This window comes from Saccopteryx leptura, chromosome 6, assembly GCF_036850995.1.
Source record: "Saccopteryx leptura isolate mSacLep1 chromosome 6, mSacLep1_pri_phased_curated, whole genome shotgun sequence".
NCBI classification, from domain to species: domain Eukaryota; kingdom Metazoa; phylum Chordata; class Mammalia; order Chiroptera; family Emballonuridae; genus Saccopteryx; species Saccopteryx leptura.
This window is the reverse complement of record NC_089508.1, coordinates 130,050,991-130,071,465: the sequence shown is the minus strand read 5'-3', so window position 1 is coordinate 130,071,465 and position 20,475 is coordinate 130,050,991. Positions and strand designations below refer to the sequence as shown.

Below are 20,475 nucleotides of genomic sequence, written 5' to 3'. Positions count from 1 at the left end.
GCCCAGGACACCAGAAAGACTCAACAGAGGCAAAAGGAAATCGGGCAGCTGATCAAGGAGCCAAAGAAGTAGCCCTAAAACCAGTAAGGCCTTTAGAAATCTTAATGACTTTACCAGAACCCTTGTTGCCAGAGAGACCTTTTTATAACCAACTAGAGGAGGATTTTGCCAAAAGAAAAGGAATGTCTAGAAATAAAGAAGGATGGCTAGAGTTGCCAGATAAGAGACCATTCTTACCTGAAGCCCTAGGCAGAGAGATTATCAGCCAGCTACATCAAGCTACTCACATAGGCCAAACTAAGCTAACAGAATTACTTAAGAAAAATTACTATTTGCCAGGCTTAGCATCTATTGTAGAAGGCATAGTGTCCGAGTGTTTAGTCTGCTCAAGTAAACACTAAACAAAATAGAGAAGCTATAAAGAGAAATAGGGAAAGAGGAGCTTTCCCAAGTGAAAACACTGGGACATAGATTTTACTGAAGTAAAGCCACCAGCACAGGGATATAACTATCTATTAGTTTTTATTGACATCGTTTCAGGATGGGTAGAAAAGCTTTCTCTACTAGAAATAAGACCTCAGTAACAGTCGTTAAGAAACTGCTGTATGAAATTATTCCCAGGTTTGGCTTGCCCATTAATATTGGGTCTGATAATGGGCCTGCGGTTGTGTCTAAGGTCTCACAGCTAGTCGAAAAGGCACTCAACATTAACTGGAAGTTATATTGTGCTTATAGGCCTCAGAGTTTGGGACAAGTCAAAAGAATGAAGTGAACTCTGAAAGAAGTCCTGACTAAATTCATTTCAGAGACAGGTGAAAACTGGGTCAATCTCCTTCCCTTGGCTATTTTGAAAACACTATGTACCCCCTTATAGAGCTGGGTTCACACCTTATGAGATTGTATTTGGGAAACCACCACCATTGCCCTCCAAACTTAGAGCTGAAACGTTAGCAGAATTAAGAAACCAAGAATTCATTAAGTCGTTACAGGAGCTGCGGAAAAAACAGGAGCAGATCCATAAGCAGGTGTGAGAAACTCTCTCTTCATCCAGCTCTGAGCCTGCTCCAGCCTGGTGACCACGTCCTCATCAAGGAGTTCATCAAGGAAGAACTGACTCTGGCCTGGAAGGAATCCTACTATGTCATCCTGACTACTCCAACTGCGGTAAAGGTCGATGGCATCCCAGCGTGGATTCATCACTTACGGATCAAAAAGGCCACTCAGGATGGACTATTACAGCTACCAAGGACCCTTTAAAAATAAGATTAACCCATGTCTAATTGTTTTACTTTGCTTTTTGTATGTAATTCCCTATAGTATAGGAGGTAACCCCCATAAGCCACCACAACCATAAAAATGTCAGTTAAGAAATGGAATTACAGGAGATACTATCAAAGAATATATTTGGAGAGGAGGTAGTGCCCAAGTCATGCTTGACCTCTGTGATAAATTTCAAAGCAATTTTGAAACAAGGCACAAGGGGAACTCCCATAATATCATAAAAAGAGCATTTGAGGTAGATGAAATAGTAGAAGGAAAAAGGCCCTTTGAATGAGGCTATGTAAGCCAGGAAATAGGACTAAGGAGACTTGGAATCTACATTTGCCCTGGATCTGGTAATGTACAGTCAAGGTGTTTAAATGTTGAAGACTATTTCTGACCTTACTGGGGTTGTGAACCATTTCCACTATAGACAATAACAGGAAAAATAAGGATAGTCATATTCTTTTACCCAGAATAGCCCCCACAGGCAGCGCCAAAATACTGGCAAATGTAACCCTATAAATACTATCATCATAAACCCTAAAAATGTTAGATGGGGTATAAGAAAAACATGGGGAATATGACTCTATGTGTGGGCTAAGGATCCGGGAACACTTATAACCATCCAAAGGTATACATACACCCCACTTAAGAAACTCATAGGTCCCGGCCCTGGCCGGCTGGCTCAGTGGTAGAGTGTCGGCCTGGCGTGTGGATATCCTGGGTTTGATTCCCAGCCAGGGCACACAGGAGAAGTGCCCATCTGCTTCTCCACCCCCCTCCCTCTCTTTACTCTCTACCTCTCTCTTCCCCTCCCAAAGCCAAGGCTCCAATGGACCAAAGTTGGCCCTGTGTGCTGAGGATGGCTCCATGGCCTCTGCCTCAGGTGCTAGAATGGCTCCAGTTGCAACGGAGCAATGGCCCAGATGGGCAGAGTATTGCCCCTTAGTGGACATGCCGGGTGGATCCCAGTTGGGCGCATGTGGGAGTCTCTCTGCCTCCCATTCTCATTTCAGAAAAAAATTAAAAAAAAAAAAAGGAACCCATAGGTCCCTTAGCAGAATTAATACTGTCAATCCCTGTTGCTCCTCTTGTTACACAAGCACCATTTGTTACACAAGCACCCTGTTACTCCCTACTTAAAGACTTAAAGATTTGGCATCACCTGAGGTACCTAGACCTACTGTAAACTCCTGAATCTCTCCTTAGCATTCTTGATGCAGTACATAAAGTTGTAAACAGTACAAACTCTGATTTAGGAGCAGACTGTTGGGTTATGTCTAGGATCTAAATTGCCTTATTATGTTAGGCTTGGAATCATGCATAATATTACTTCTAGTAACTAAGAAAATAAGTGTAGTTGGGAACAACCTAGGTTAACTTTAGGAGATATACAAGGACAAGGAGTCTGTTTGCAAAGCCAATCTTATCCAATTCGCAGTTCCCCTAATAGAAATCTGTGCAATAAAACACTGTTATAAATAATCAGATTACAGGGAAAGGAGAAGCTAAATACTAAACAGCCCCCAACAATAGTTGGTAGGCCTGCACAGATGGGCTCACTAGGCAGCTAACAAAAACAAGTTTAGAGAATACAGAATAGCCTCTATTGTGTATTCTAGTATATGTTATGCCTCAAGTTTATTTGTATGGAGGAAATTAAGGAAGACTATTAATGCAACCACCTAGCACGTTGTCTCGTTGGAAACAAGTCCCCAGTTCTTGTCACTTTACTAGTACGATTAGGATTAGCAGGAACAGCTGCAATCGAGACTACAGTCTTAGTAAGAGGATAAATACAAACAGGGTAGTTGAGGAGTCTAATCAATGATGATTTAGAAAATTTAGAGCAATCTATCTCCAAGTTAGAAGCCCAAGTAGATTCCTTATCTAAAATGGTTTTACAAAATATAAGAGGCTAGACTTACTTTTTCTTCAACAAACAAAGTGGCTTATGTGCGACATTAGGAGAAACTTGTTGTTTCTATGCTAATAATTCTGGTGTAATTAAAGAAAGCTTATCTTTAGTTAGGACAAACACAGAAAAGAGAAGAAAAGGATTTGAACAATCAGAGAATTGGTTCCAGAGAATGTTTAATAGGTCACCATGGCTAACTACCCTCTATTATCTGCTGCAACTGGTCCTCTTACTTTCAAATTTTATCTTGTCTAATATTAGGACCATTTAATCAATTTTGTAACAAGGTTTGTTCAAGAGAGGATAAACTCCATCAAATTAATGGTAATCAGAAGTCTATATACACCTATACAAGAAGATAGCAATGAAAATGAATCAATGATTTGATTAAAATTTAATTAAAACCAATAGGGAATTAAATGAAGCAGCAGAACTTCTCTAAAACAAGAGACTTTCAGCAGAAGTTACTTTTTCAAAGACTTCCTACCCCTGGTCTTGAGGTTGGTATAACATACAAGCTGTGGCCTTGGGCTAGTTCTGCAGGGTTGCAGATGTTCCCAGAATGTTTCTCCCTGAATTAATTCTAAAGATAAACATTGTAAATAAGCTTGTTTCACTGCTTTGTTTTACTGCTAGGCTTCCCCTCCTCCCCATACCCCAATCGTGTGTGATTTTGTCTTTAAAAGCTCACTTCAAACTGTGTTCAGGACCACATGATTTGACTAAGGTCTCCGTGCAGTCACCAGCTTTGAATAAAAGACTCCTTTAAATTTGAACTTTGGTGTGGAGAATATATGTATACTCTTGCTGGTTTTGGTACAAAACTTTTAAAGAGAAAGGAAGGTGAAAAGGGAGAGGAGGGTGGGAGAAAGAGAGAGTGAAAGAGTAAGAGGGAAAGAGAGAGAGAGAGAGAGAGAGAGAGAGAGAGAGATCTGTTGTTTCACTCCGTCATGCATTCATCAGCTGATTCCTGTATGTGCCCTGACCGGAGATTGAACCTCCAACTTTGGCATATGACAACACCCTAACCAATTGAGCTAACTGGCCAAGACTCCATCTAACAGTTTTTTGAGGTTTTGTTCATTTTCCTCCTAATCTTTCTTCTGTCTCTGTCTTACATAATAGTGACCTGTTTGAGATTGCTTAATCTTTCCTCTGTCGTGTCTCCTCAACTGTTAAGATTGTCCAGTGAATTTTGCATTTCAGAAATAGTATTTTTCAGATCCAGAGCTTCCATTTGGTCTTTTGATTGTTTCTATTTAACTGCCATCTGCAACAACATGGATGACCTAGAGAATATTATACTGAGTGAAGTAAGTCCAAAAGAGAAAGACAAACACCATATGATTTTACTTATATATGGAATCTAAAAAACAAAATAAATGAACAAATAAACCAGAAACAGACTCATAGATATAGAGAATATTTTGATGGTTCCAGATGAGAGAGAGGGTGGGAGGACAGGTGAAAAGGGGAAAAGATTAAGAAGTCAAAGTTGGTTGTTACAGAATAGTCACGGGGATGTAAGATACAGCATAGGCAATATAGTCACTAATGTTGTAATAACTATGTATGGGTCAGATGGGTACTAGATTTATTGGGGTGATCACTTTGTAAGTTATTTAAATGTCTAATAACTATGTTATACACCTGAAACTGACATAATATTGTATGTCAACTCTAATTGAAAAATTAAAAAATATTAGAAAATCTCAAATAATTAATTAGCTGCTAATTACTGTATATGGTAAGTGTTACAGGAAAGTCCAGCCACAGGCACTCTGATTGTGCTATTATTTGTTTTAGGAAATTATTTGCTGAAAATTGTTTCTTTGAAATGGCTCAAAGATATCTCAAATGTGGCAGCCCCTTTGATATTGCCCGTTTCCTGAAAATATTAATTAAATATGCTAAAGCAGAAGCATATTTTACATAACCACACATCAGACTAAATTTGAACCAAGAAAGAGAATGAATGCCACTCACATGTGATTCATATTTGGCCCTCACAGAGACAGCATAAGCGCTCCTGTCTGAATGCCCATGTGCTATTGCCATGGCAACTGCACGAACATTTTCCTTGTAACACAGCTGTCTCCATGCTTTACATTGCATTATTTGTTTTTTGCATTCAGGAGAAAGCCTAATTTTTTTCCCAGGAAAAATCAATCAACGATTTCCTTAATCAGTGGCAATTTAAGGGTAGGTGGCAAAGTTGTTTTATGGTTTTTTTTTTATGGAAAAGCAATTTCCACAAATAAGCAAATGGTGAGTACAAGTTGCAATGAGTAATCCTTCAGAGAAATAAGAATGTACATTAGAAACCCACAAAGTGTTGGCCAAAGTGATAATGTACAGCTAAGTCCCCTTTCTCTTTTCCATGTGTGGCATGTCACAAAGAGTCCCTTATGAAAAATACACGATTTTTCATTCCAGAAGAGTCTTGGCAGTCTTTGAAAAAATACCTTCATTTTCTTCCTTGTGTGATAAAGACTATATAGAATGCTCAGCAACTAGAGGCAAGGGAATGACTAGCCATTTAAAAGCAGATCGGATGACAGCTTTAAAAAGGAAACCATGGCCCTGGCCAGTTGGTTCAGGGGTAGAGCATCAGCCCGGTGTATGGAAGTCTCGGGTTTGATTCCCAGTCAGGGCACATAGGAGAAGTGCCCATCTGCTCTCTCTCTCTTCCCCTACTTCAGCCAAGGTTCCATTGGAGCAAAGTTGGCCTGGGCACTGAGGATGGCTCTGTGGCCTCCACCTCAGGTGCTAGAATGGCTCCGGTTGCAACGGAGCGCCCGGGATGGGCAGAGTGTCGCCCCCTAGTGGGCATACCGGCTGGATCCTGGTTGGGCGCATGCTCTAGTCTGTCTCTCTGCCTCCCTGCTTCTCACTTCAGAAAAAAAAAAAAATTAAAATAAAAGAAAACCACATTGGGTTCCCTTCACTTTGTTCTCTTAACCTCAGAAATTGTCACAGATTCAAATGGCAGGAGATGGACAAGATCTCAGATTTTAGCTATTAAACTAACAACAATTTTCCAAAGTCCTAAAAGGGTCAGTGGGTTAGTGAACATCCTTCAGTGCTCTCTGGGATCAGGACTTGTCCGGGAAACCCACTCAGGGTGAGTGCAGATACTAGCCACTTCCCTCCACGGGGTTCCCTGGCACCATGGCACCACTACGATGGCACCATCACCATTTTGTTAGTCTCTCAAGGGACCTCTGTAGTGCTCCTCCAATCTAACTCAGTGCTCTGTGAATATCAGGGTGCTATATAAACTAGTGGATTAAGTAAATAATTACTTATGATGTATACACATTTTCTACAATACATACTGCTCCCCAGTCAAAAGATTAAATTTCCTTTTGATAATTCCCCCCTCCCATTTTGATGTTCCCCTTCTCAGGGCAGTCTTATTACCTCTTCACTTCTACAAAGTGAATATCCTACCACCCTGCCTCCTTTATCTCCAAGGTCTATGTCAAGATGTGGGCCAAGGATCTTTTGTTTCTGTTTGGTTTTTTTTTTAGCACCAGTTGTTGAAAAGACTAATCATTCTTCACTGGATTGCTTTTGCACCTTTGTCAGAAATCAATTGGCTGCATATGTATAGGTCTATTTCTGGACTATTCTTTTACACTGATCTATGTATCTACTCTTTTTTTTTTAATTTTTTTATTTATTCATTTTTAGAGAGAGTGGAGAGAGAGAAGGAGGAAGGAGCAGGAAGCATCAACTCCCACATGTGCCTTGACCAGGCAAGCCCGGGGTTTTGAACCAGCGACCTCAGCGTTCCAGGTCGATGCTTTATCCACTACGCTACCACAGGTCAGGCTGTATCTACTCTTTTACCAATAATAAAATACAGTTTGATTACTGTAATTTTATACTAAGTCTTGATACCTGGCAGTCTGAGTTCTCCGACACCGTTTCTATTAAAAATTGTTTTGGCTTTTTAAGTTCCTTTGCCTTTCCAAGTAATTTGAGAATCAGTTTGTTGACTTCTACAAAACAATTCCTGCTAAGGTTTTAACAGGAATTTCATTCAACCTATAGAATAATTTAGGAGACTTGATATCCTAACAATACTGGCTCTTCCAACAGGTACGCACAGTCTTTTTCCACTCACTGCGATCTCCTTGAATCTTTTCTGTCGGTGCTTTCCAGGCTTCCTGTACACAGTTCACCTGATTTATACCTAGGTATTTAATTTTTTATAGTGCTGCTGTGAACGGTGCCCTTTAACATTCCCTTTTCCAATTGTTAATTACTAGTATATAATGATTTCGCATCCTGTGACTTGGCTACACTTATTAGTAGAATTAATAGATTTCTGGAGATATATTCTTAGGTATTTTCTACATATAAAATTATTTCATTTGCAAATATCAAGAGCTTTACCTCTTCCTGTTCAATCTGCATTCCTTTCATTCTTCCTTCTCCTATTAGAAAGCAAGCATTCCCTTTCTCATTATTAACCCTTTGATGTGATAGTAGTTGTAGGGTATCTATATCTGCCCTTTACCAAGGTGAGGAAATACCTTCTACTCCTAGTATGTCATGAATTGAGTTAAGATGTGACTATTGAGATTATCATGTGTTTTTTTTCCTATTATGTTGACCTGTGAATAGCATTTGTCATTTTTGAAGTTAAAACAACTTTCTATTACCAGCATAAAGCCTGCTTAGTCATAATATATTATTATTTCTATATATTACTGGTTTTGATTTGCTAATATTATATTTAAGAATTTTGTGTCTATATCTTTTTCTTTTCTTTTTGTGAAAGAGACAGAGAAAGGGACAGACAGACAGGAAGGGAGAGAGATGAGAAGCATCAGTTCTTCGTTGTGGCTCCTTGGTTCTTCATTGATTGCTTTCTCATATGTGCCTTGACCAGGGGGCTATAGCAGAACGAGTGACCCCTTGCTCAAGCCAGCGAGCCTGGGCTTCAAATCAGCAACCTTTGAGCTCAAGCCAGCAACAATGGGGTCATGTCTATGATCCCACGCTCAAGCCAGAGACCCTATGCTCAAGCCAGATGAGCCCGCACTCAAGCTGGTAACCTCAGGTTTCAAACCTGGGTCCTCTGCATCCCAGTCCAATGCTCTATCCATTGTGCTACCGCCTAGTCAGGCTATATCTTTAATTTCCAATATTGTAGTTTCTCTAGCTTGTTTTAACATTAAGATATTTCTGATTTTATAAAAAGAGTTGGGAAGTGCTCTCTCTTCTTTTATTTCCTGGCTGAATTTGTGTAGAATGGATGTTATTTCTTCCTTAAATCCTTGGTAGGTTTGCCAGTAAAGGCATCTAGGTCTGGAAGTTCCATTAGTTTAAAGTTCTAGACTTTAATTTAAATTTCTTCAACTCCATTTCTTCAATATGTAGAGGACTATTCAGATTATATTTTTAAAAGAACTTTGGTAGTTTGGGTCTTTCAACAAGTTTATTCATTTTACTTATGTCTTTGAATTTATGGGTCCAAAGTTTTGTTCATATTTCATGTCTTGATGGACATATGAGCTGTTTCCACCTTCTGCTATGGTCACCAGTGCTACTATAAACATGATTGTATACCAATACTTGTTTGAGATATAGTTTCCTGGGTCATACGGCAATTCTGTTTAACTTTTTGAGGTACCATCTAACACAGGGGTCTCCAAACTTTTACACAGGGGGCCAGTTCACTGTCCCTCAGACCATTGGATGGCTGGACAATAAAAAAAACTATGAACAAATCCCTATGCACACTGCACATATCTTATTTTAAAATAAAAAAACAAAACGGGAACAAATACAATATTTAAAATAAAGAGCAAGTAAATTTAAATCAACAAACTGACCATATTTCAATGGGAACTATGGGCCTGCTTTTGGCTAATGAGATAGATGGTCAATGTCCAGTTCCATATTTGTCACTGCTGGCCGTAACAAGTGATATGGCGCGCTTCCGGAGCTGTGACGCGTGCATCCCGTGTCACTGGAAATAGTACTGTATGTAAGCAACACAGCGCTTTGCGGCATCTGCATCCTGTGCTCCTCTCACTGACCACCAATGAAAGAGGTGCCCCTCCGGAAGTGCGGCAGGGGCCGGATAAATGGCCTTAGGGGGCCGCATGTGGCCCGCGGGCCGTACTTTGGGGACCCCTGATCTAACATATATACAGCAGCTGAAACATTTCACTTTCTACATCAGTGTACAACGGTTCTAATTTCCACTTCCTTGCCAACACTTACCATCGTCCTTTTTTCCTTTTTTTGGTTATAGCTATCTTCTTAGATGTGGTGTGGTTGCTATAGCTGTTAGTTTGTTTTTTAACTTGGACATCTTCCTGATTATTTTGAGGTGTTTATGAGATTCTAGGAGTCCTGGTGATTTTTCCATTCTTGGAAGATGGACAATGGGATGGGTACAGTAGAATATGGAAATAAAGATCCTGACCGTGCACCTCCCCACTTTGTATCTAAACAAGGCACCTGAATCTGTCTCCTTTTAAACATGCCACAGACGATTCTGACCTGAGCAGTGCACCAGTTATATGCCAGACCACTGGGTATCATCAGAGAGTGCTCAGCACCAGACGTTTAATGTTCCCCTTTCTTTCTACATGACGAACGACTGAAAGAAAACAAACACTAGGCCTGACTCCAAGAAAATTCAACAGTTCAATAGTTTCCTTTCACTTTTACAATTTGGAACTTTTAGATAAGCTTTCTAACATATGCCAGAACTGTTAACCTTTATAACATATAAGCCAGAATAATAGTGTTTGTTTCTTCCCTTATTCTGCTGATACTATGTGGCAATGACAACTTCAGAACTGAAATACCAGTAGGGCTGGGAATAACTGGCTTGTCTATTACAAGTATTTTAGCAGATTCCCAGTTTCCCACTGTTAAGAGAAGGTGGTGGGTGAATTTTCTTCTAGGAACAGAAACAGAGGCTCGCTGTATTTACAGTGCTCTTCAATCTCCTCGTATATTTAGGATTCCACCTGATTATCATTAACTGAAGATATTTACTGCTCATTACAATTGGCACAATGACTTAAAGAGTAAAAATGTGTCCTCAACACCCTCAGTGACCATCTCCTTCACAGAAGCTTCAGATTTCTATCTTTTCCTCATCATTCCTCACACCACGGCCAGGCCCTTGGGGATGAACCCTCTCCTAGGGCTGACCCACCAGGTATTCCCCAGGCTCTCCATGAAGGGTGCTTGGCTTCTTACCACACAGCAGAGTGTCTTGCTGGCCGTGTGTGTGTGAAGGGGGAACTTCTACCACATGGAACAGTCATTTTTTAAATCATCTGACTCTACTAGAGAATATTTGTTACAATTATCTCAGTAGTAAAGAATTTTTAAAATCTAATGCTAGAACAGATGTAAGCCCATAGGAATAACTTTTCCCTATAAAAAGTCTTATAAAATAAATTTGAAAACGTACAGAATAATGAAATTACATTTTTCCAAATCAAATGCAGATTAAACAAGAAGACAGTGGTACTTTAGGTGACAAGCAGGGAACTCCAGAGAACAAAGTCACAGGTGTCAGCAAACCTCCACAGCTCCTGGCTCTTCTGTGCGCTCCATCCTGAGCTCAAGTGAAACCACACCTGAATGACTATCACACCTCAGGGAGAGATGTCAAATGTGCACACAGTATGTCATCATCTATATTGCATATTGTTAATAAATACCCACCTAAGAACATAGAGCCACTAACCTCACAGAACATTCTCTGTGAACAAAGGACAGGAATAAAGTTAGAGAGTGATACAAAGATCTCAACTGTTCCTAAATGGTGTTACTTCTTTCAGCAAGAATGACAAAAGGTTAGCTAGCACTCAGTTTATTCTTGGTGGTGAGATGTCTGTTACATTATTCTGAATTTTCTGAATTTTGAAAATTTTCATAATAAAAAATTTTAAAGAAAAATACACCTACTTACAGTTTAGCTTGGGATTAAGATTTATAAAAAAAGAAAACAGGAGAAAGAGCTTCTTTCCTGGAGTAGACTAATATCTGGCCAATTACATTTTGATTTGTAAGGTTTTAGAACACACTAGAAGTGATACTATAATGTTTGAGCAATAATGGGTAGCTACATTTGCCTTCAAGAGCTTTCATTTCCTTTCAAGAACCCCCCCCCCACACACACACAAGAACCATTCATTTTAAGCGGATAAAATGAACTAGCTATAACTGGATGTTTGACTCAAATTTTAATATTCTATCACTAGAATGTCACCTTTTAAATTTTAGCCTCCTCAGAGCAGAGGTAACAGTCCGCACAACTCCCTTCCTCCTTCAAATACCACCAAGGATTTGGGGTTTGGGGGCCCCCAGCTAGGAGAGGGACATAAAAATTAGACATATAAATGCAGATGGTCTTCTTTATTTCTATACACCACCTGGATTTGTTACAAGATGTCTGAAATTGGCGAGATGCAGTTCTTTTGTTTTGTTTTGCAGGGAGGTCGAGATCTAATCTATTTCTTACTAATACTTTAACACTGAACAGAAATTTGGTAGTGAAATCTGATCTAAATGATTAGAAATATCCACAATCTGTGGATTTCAATGATCCTGAGACACGGATAGAAATGAGTTTGAGAATAAGTGGTGAAGTATCACAGTAAAAATTCTGGCAATGCTGTTTGTTTGGGGTTCATGAACAAAATTGGGGTTATAAAAGATCACAAAATCAAATGCAATCAAATGGGTAGAGAAAACATATTATTAATGGAAAAGACAGAGAAATTTGATGACTTCCTATACATTGTCATACCTGGAAGAGTGAATATTTAGCACTTCCATTTCTGCTGTGTTTCAAAGGTTAACTTTCTACAACTTTACTTATTTTTTTTAATGGTTGAGGACTAGAAAGATTTTTTTTTTTTTTTGTATTTTTCTGAAGCTAGAAACAGGGAGAGACAGACTCCCGCATGCGACCGACCGGGATCCACCCGGCACGCCCACCAGGGGGCGACGCTCTGCCCACCAGGGGGCGATGCTCTGCCCCTCCCCGGCGTTGCTGTGTTGCGACCAGAGCCACTCTAGCGCCTGGGGCAGAGGCCAAGGAGCCATCCCCAGCGCCTGGGCCATCTTTGCTCCAATGGAGCCTCGGCTGCGGGAGGGGAAGAGAGAGACAGAAGAGGAAGGAGAGGGGCAGGGGTGGAGAAGCAGATGGGCGCCTCTCCTGTATGCCCTGGCCGGGTATCGAACCCGGGACTTCTGCATGCCAGGCCGACACTCTACCACTGAGCCAACCGGCCAGGGCCAGGACTAGAAAGAATTTACTGGACATTTTAAAATGGCTAAATGCTGCTACCTGGCTGGTAAGGACAAAAACATGGAGAATTTCTAATGAAGCTATTAAGTAGAGAGAATTAAAGAATTAAAAAATAGTAAATAAACCGCTGGGAAGGAAAGCTTTTATCAAGGTTAACGTTACCACAAAGAAGAATAATTAGGACATTCATCCTGAACATACCATTTATCCTGGAACTGCCATAAGTAATTTCCTGAAAACAGACCCTGTATTCCTTAGAATCATTAGGACTAGCATCTGATGCGGAACTTGACTGATTTTTCGCATCCACATACGGCAAAGACCTGGTTTTAGTCAGTGGCACCCATTCACTACCAAGACATAATGGCTCAAACACACAAATTAATGTCTCTCAACATCAAGTTAACAGATTTGCAATGTAGTTGTTTGGTAGGCTGCTATAAAATTTTGCAAACAATTGAATCTTTACAAAATATGCATTGAAACAATTCTGGCCTAAGATCAAGGAGACTTCAGAAGACCAACAAATAATCTTAAATCTTTTGATAACTGTTTCCACTCTACTTCAAATGTAACAGTCACTGCCATTTCACAAGAAATCAATTTATAATCTTTCTAAATTTCTCTCTTGATTTCTATTCTGGATCTGTGTATTTTTTAAAACTCTAAATCCCTGAGAAGGAAGGGCAAAGAAGAAATGAAAGATTAAACAAAAACAAGATGTCAGGTATAGAGGAAAAAAATCAAGAGACCAAGTCAACTAAGGAAACTAAAACACAACATGAAATAAAGTTCAGAAAACAAGAGTTTGTAATTGTGATGGGATGCTTATGTTGCCTGGATTATTTCTAGGAAAGAAAAAGTATTTGGTGAAGAATGGACCACTAAGTGTACTATCACTATGCCACAGTCTTACTATTTCTAACTTAGCTTATCTATTTCTAAGTTAGCAAGTTCATAACCTAGAAAAAAATCAAACAATTCTTCAAATAAGTATTAGGGTCAAACAGTAAGGGTAAAAATAAAAACCTCACTATGCAAAGTAAGTTATAAAATTATCAGCCTTATCTATACTTTGGTACTTATAACATAAATATTTAAACTTAAAAAGAAATCCTTTCGCCTGACCAGGCGGTGGCACAGTGGATAGAGCAGGGGTCCCCAAACTTTTTACACAGGGGGCCAGTTCACTGTCCCTCAGACCGTTGGAGGGCCGGACTATAAAAAAAACTATGAACAAATCCCTATGCACACTGCACATATCTTATTTTAAAGTAAAAAAACAAAACGGGAACAAATACAATATTTAAAATAAAGAACAAGCAAATTTAAATCAACAAACTGACCAGTATTTCAGTGGGAACTATGGGCCTGCTTTTGGCTAATGGGATGGTCAATGTGCTCCTCTCACTGACCACCAATGAAAGAGGTGCCCCTTCCGGAAGTGCGGTGGGGGCCGGATAAATGGCCTCAGGGGGCCGCATGCGGCCCACAGGCTGTAGTTTGGGGACCCCTGGGATAGAGCATCGGCCTGGGATGCCAAGGACCCAGGTTCGAGACCCCGAGGTCACCAGCTTGAGCACGGGCTCATCTGGTTTGAGCAAAAGCTCACCAGCTTGGACCCAAGGTTGCTGGCTCGAGCAAGGGGTTACCTGGTCTGCTGAACGCTTGCAGTCAAGGCACATATGAGAAAGCAATCAATGAACAACTAAGGTGTCCCAACGCAAAACTAATGATTGATGTTTCTCATCTCTCCATTCCTGTCTGTCTGTCCCTGTCTATCCCTCTCTCTGACTCTCTGTCTCTGTAAAAAAAAAAAAAAAGAAAAAAGAAAAAAAAGAAATCCTTTCAAGTTATATAAAGTTCTTGGTGGAAATATAACATAATATGAGAATTTTGCTTACTAGTTAAATTCGAAGTACTTCATTATAGTGACAAAGGTGGATTTAGCAGCTGTCATTACATTCCTTTAAACTTTCAAAGTTCTTTGGGTCCTTCCAAGATGAATGTCCTTTCTTTCTTGCTTCTCATTCTTTATTTACTGATGACAGCAATGTTGACTGCAAGAGAAAAAAATAAAATAGAGCTAAAGTAGAGAAGAAACTAGTTTTAAATATACTGGACTGTATTTTTTCTTTGGGATATTCTTATAATTTAACCCTCACTCAAGAGTTACACTTAGTCACTTAAGAAGTAACTTCCTTACTTAGACTGACACAAGGATAGAGCCTCACACATTCATCCACATCATATCTAAGAAGGAAGTAACTTACAAGTATCACACTAGCCCTGAGGCCCGTGAGACTTTCGAAGACTCCATTGACTGTCCTTGTAATTTTCTCTTGGCTAGAAATATAACAGCATTTATCAAATGAGAAATATTAATTTCTACTTCACTTTCATAAAACTCTAATTCTAAATGTTACAATGTCCAACTTCTATAGAGCCTCTGCAAAATGTAAAAGTAGGTATCTACAAAAGAAAAATGTCTCTGGGAACTCTGCAGCTTTACTTTATGCTCAAGGATGAAATATGTTTATAATCTCATATATAAAAGTCATTTTAATTATAAATTTCTATTTCTGATTCCTGGGCACCAAGTATATGTTAATAATGTTCAAACTGAACCAACCCCTAATTTCTTTTCTCTATATCACCAAATACTAGGAAAGTAACTGGAAGAAGTAAGTATAGTGTGTCCATAAAGTCATGGTGCACTTTTGACCAGTCACAAAAAAGCAACAAAAGACGATAGAAATGTGAAATCTGCACCAAATAAAAGGAAAACCCTCCCAGTTTCTGTAGGATGATGTGGCAGCATGTGCGCATGTGCAGATGATGATATAACATCATGTATACAGCGGAGCAGCCCACAGCCATGCCAGTCGAGATGTGGATGATACAGAGGAAAGTTCAGTGTGTTCTGTGGCTCGCTAAATTCGAATCCGTGACCAAAGTGCAACGTGAATATCGGCACATTTATAACGAAGTGCCACACATAGGAATAACATTATTCGGTGGGATAAGCAGTTGAAGGAAACCGGCAGTTTGGTGGAGAAACACGGTTCTGGTAGGCCATCAGTCAGTGACGAGTCTGTAGAGGCTATACGGGGTAGCTACCTAAGGAGCCCTAAAAGATCTGTGCATGAGCCCACATCGAACTGCACTGAATAGGTATAAAACTGGGAGAGTTTTCCTTTTATTTGGTGCAGATTTCACATTTCTATCGTCTTTTGTTGTTTTCCTGTGACTGGTCAAAAGTGCACCATGACTTTATGGACACACTGTAGAAATTGAAAGATAAATGGGGTTACTTTTTTTTTTTTTTCCAGAGAAAGACAGACAGAGAGAGAGAGAGAGAGAGAGAGAGAGAGAGAGGGATAGATAAGAGACAGAGAGACAGGACACCATCAATCATCAGTTTTTCATTGCGACACCTTAGTTATTCATTGATTGCTTTCTCATATGTGCCTTGACCGTGGGCCTTCAGCAGACCGAGTAACCCCTTGCTCAAGCTAGTGACCTTGGGTTCAAGCTGAGCTTCTTTTTTTGCTCAAGTCAGATAAGACCCTGCTCAAGCTGGCGAGCTTGGGGTCTCGAACCTGGGTCCTTCCGCATCCCAAACGCTCTATCCACTGTGCCACTGCCTGGTCAGGTTAAATGGGGTTACTTTTAAATGATTCTTGGATCTGCTTACATAACCTGTTTCCCCAAAAATAAGGCATCCCCCAAAATAAGACCTAGTGCAATTTTTTTCAAGCTTAGAAATATAAGGCTTCCCCTGAAAATAAGACCTAGCTCATCTTTAGAAGCAAAAATTAATATAGACACTGTCTTATTTTCGGGGAAACAGGGTAGATTGTTGTACATGGAAATAGAGTCATAAGAAATTCTTGATGGAATTCTGAGTTTGGCTGGTTATGCTGATGTTTGTGATGAAATGACTACAGTATATTAATAAATGTTGATTTTTTTTGTTCAACAATAAATGTGAATTCTTGTTCATGAAAAATAAATGACATCCCCTGAAAATTAGGAGCAAAAATTGGTGTAAGATACTGTCTTATTTTGGGGGAAACACGGTATTATAGAATCTAATCTTTCAAAAAAAATTTAAGACAACAGAAAAGCATTTTCATAAAGAAGCTTTTGTTTCACTTGTGCACCATCAAACATCATCTAGTTCTAAACACAGCTGGGTTATTCATGATGGAAAAACAACAGTCGATGTTCCTAGAGTTTGGATCCATCACTTCATGTGGTACATAACAAGGTTAAACAGTATGTAGGAGAAATATTACCAAAAATATATGTAGATCACTGATACATAGATAAAACGATGATGCCCAGGATCACATACACTGTGACAAAATTACTTAGTGTTCATTATGAGTCTCTAAAATAGAAAAATGCAATTTATGCCAATTTTATTTTAAAATTTAAATATAAAAAAATGATTTTCTGGGTATACAAATATTGGTAACCTACCAAAGTACACAGTAATAAAAACAATGGGAAGTGATTTTTTGAGGGTAGATGTTTGGCTAGCAGCAAAACTGAAACGAGAACCCAGATCCCTGCTCTTCTAATGCCATGCTGTGTTATCCTCCTATGATTCATCCTGCATGCTTCCATCTCGGACCCCAAATTGTTCTAAGTACTTTATTCTTGGATTTGTAAATATTCCATCATAATATAGCCTCTGAAAAATTATCCAACTAAGTAGAAGATAAAGAAACAAAAATCAGTTTTTAATAAAATTTTCACATTTTAAAGGTGTAATCTGTAAACAGGATATAACTGGATTTTATATCTTTCTTCAATCTGAAAATCCTGGAGAGTTTAAACCACCACATTTTTTTTTTTTTTTTTTTTTTACAGGGACAGAGAGAGAGAGTCAGAGAGGGATAGATAGGGATAGACAGGAACAAAGAGAGATGAGAAGCATCAATCATCAGTTTTTCGTTGCCACACCTTAGTTGCTCATTGATTGCTTTCTCATGTGCGCCTTGACCGCGGGCCTTCAGCAGACCGAATAACCCCTTGCTCAAGCCAGCAACCTTGGGTCCAAGCTGGTGAGCTTTCTGCGCAAGCCAGATGAACCCGCGCTCAAGCTGGCGACCTCAGGGTCTTGAACCTGGGTCCTCTGGATCCCAGTCCGACGCTCTATCCACTGTTCCACTGCCTGGTCAGGCTTAAACTACCATATTTAATGTAATCACTGAAATGACTGAGTTCATAACTACCATTTTGCTGTTTGTTTTCTGCTATTATGTACAAACACCAGTCTTTGGTTATGAAATTCCCTCACAAATAAACACTATTGTAATAAACTTCTCGCCTGACCAGGTGGTGGCCCAGTAAATAGAGCATCGGACTGGGATGCAGAGGACCCAGGTTTGAAACTCTGAGGTCGCTGGCTTGAGCACAGGCTCACCTGGCTTGAGCCCGGTGTTGCTGGCTTACATGTAGGATCATAGACATGACCCCATGGTCGCTGGCTTGAGCCCAAAAGTTGCTGGCTTAAACCCAAGGTCACTGGCTTGAGCAAGAGGTCACTTGCTCTGCTACAACGCCCCGGTCAAGGCACATATGGAGAAAGCAATTGATGAACAACTAGGGTGCCACAATGAAGAATTGATGCTTTTCATCTCTCTTCCTGCCTATCTGCCCCTATTTGTCCCTCTCTCTGTCTCTGTCAGAAATAAACAAACAAATAAATAAATGTTGCAAGCTTGTTAGAGAATAGTATCAAGCTATAAAAGAAACTGAGGCCACTTATATGATGTTGGCAGCCATGTTATGCTCCAGCGTTGCTATAGATGATTACTAAGGTGCTGTCTATCAATATTACTTGTATTTAATAGTCCACTTGATGAAAAACTTGCTACAGAATCATTCAGCTAATCTAAAACAGCAAACTGTTTTTGTGCGATACGAATTTATTTTTCAACAAGAAAGGACAGTTATATAATTTTTGTTAACGAATGTAAGGATTAACCGTAAGAGTAGCAGATTTTATACATACAGCCTGATAATTCTCACTATTTGCTGTATTTATATTCCATAAAGTTTCTACCAGTACTGTAGTGAATACTGTGTTTTATTGCTTCTAGAAAACAGAACATACAGCGTTCAATTCCTACAAGCCTCTACTTACATTTTCACCATCCTACCAATATATGTTTGTTTTATGTGTATTTCTGTTTAAAGACACCTTATTTAATAAATATTATGGGTTCCTTAAAATTCAACTCACAGTCAACAGCATAACTGAATAAGCTTATGCGACACATATATTTGCTCTGTAAGGCATATTTCGCCTGCTGGTGCTGAGGAGGGCCATGTGAAACAGTGAAGTCACCCCACAAAACCCACAATAATGTAAAAAATATGGACTTAGGAGACCACAAAAAGGGCACCTGTTTACAGTACAAGAGTTGAAATAGGAAGGCAGCATCACTTTGTTCAACCTTAGCTAAGAACGCACAGCGTGTCAGGTGACTCTCATTTCTTTGATCACTCTGAACGTCTGTGAGTGATTGTGAAAGCACTACAACTACTGATTTGGGGGTTACACATAAACTTGAGCAAGTAGGTGAATTTGCAAATATAGAACCCAAAAATAATGATTGAGTGTGTATGTGTGTATACACACATATCTATACACACACATTTGTACATAAACGAACATGTGGCGAGTGACATCTGTAGGAAAAATGAGTGGAAAGGCTCTCGACACAGATCTGTGTTCCTACTTGGCACACTGAATTCCTCTCCTAATGTCCTATCAACACTGCAAACTCAAAGAGCAAGCTCATCCATGCTCACCCCAAACCTTTCTCTCTGGTGACAGCACCACCACATCCACTCAGGCCACTGTGGCTCTGGTCTCCAGTGTGCTAACCAAGCAGAGATCATGCTGCTGGCTCCTCTGAAGCATCTCAGTCATCTGCTCCATCCAAGCTCACTACGGCTGGCACAGGTTAGTATCTTCCTTGGCCTCTAGTATTGTCAGTATTATTTTTCCAGCAATCACACCCTTTGCTTCCTGACACTGAACGATAAGCATCAAATGTTTGGTTATGGTACACATGTTCCTTTATGACTTGATACCAAATCACCTCAACTCATCCACGATAGCTGACTCTGATCAACTCTAATCACCACGGCAATCGTCTCCCATTTAGACACATCAGAGGCTGTGCAGCAGCGCTCTCTTCTGTTCCCTACTGGCTCTCACAGGTGCCACATTGTCACCCTTCTGGGAGGCCTGTATCAATGAGCCTCTGTCTCCACTTCTGGACAAGTTAGTCATGATCCTCTAAGCTGCACAAGTATTGTCACACACTTCTATTACAGAAATTCTTAAGTTGCAATTACTAGTGGAGGAACTGTAAGAATATACAAGGTTAGCGAAAGACTTATTACTACTGTAGCTGGGTGAGGAGGATTCACTGTGTCATTGTCCAATTTAGTGAGTATATTACATTTCCATTGAAAGAATACAGAGGTAGAGAGAGAAAATGAGAGAATATTTGTCTACAATTGAAAATATGACTTATGTGTCACTTAAAAAGAGCATTGATTTCCCTCTGAGATAAGAAGTCAGACAGCCCATGGGTAGTATAGAGACTAAAGGAGGTCATCAAAAATCAAGGCTCTTTCTACCTTAATGCTTCGTTCAGCATGCTGCTGTGCTGCTCAAAGCTACTGGCTGCAGAGGCAGGCCTCACCTCTTCATTCACAGCAGGAAAATAATGCCAGCCTTTACTTCCGTCATAGGGAGAATAAGAGCCTCCCTCAGTACCCTCAGCAAATTAGCTTACAGCACATTGTCTAGGACGATTAGGCCATTCAACAGTGTCTTGAGGGTGTGATATCTTTCAGGGCAAAGACTATTTCTGGACTTTAGCAACCACTGAAGTACCTAGCTCATAGAGGTATTTTATATTTAATAAATGTATGAGTCTAATAAAGGAAACAGTAGTAT

At 39.8% G+C, this 20,475-nt stretch overlaps 1 protein-coding gene across 9 annotated transcripts in view; it reads right to left on the bottom strand.

Annotated features, from left to right (window-relative positions):
• The window catches only part of PEAK1 (pseudopodium enriched atypical kinase 1), a 264,660-nt gene that overhangs the window by 131,079 nt on the left and 113,106 nt on the right, over positions 1 to 20,475 (bottom strand). For 8 of the 9 annotated variants that reach the window (XM_066342890.1, XM_066342885.1, XM_066342894.1 and 5 more), the window contains one exon: positions 14,387 to 14,542. The exons of the other annotated variant lie outside the window; for it this stretch is intronic. The gene's annotated coding sequence lies outside the window, so the exon portion shown is untranslated. The remainder of the gene's footprint in view (positions 1 to 14,386; positions 14,543 to 20,475) is intronic. 9 annotated transcript variants of the gene reach the window in all.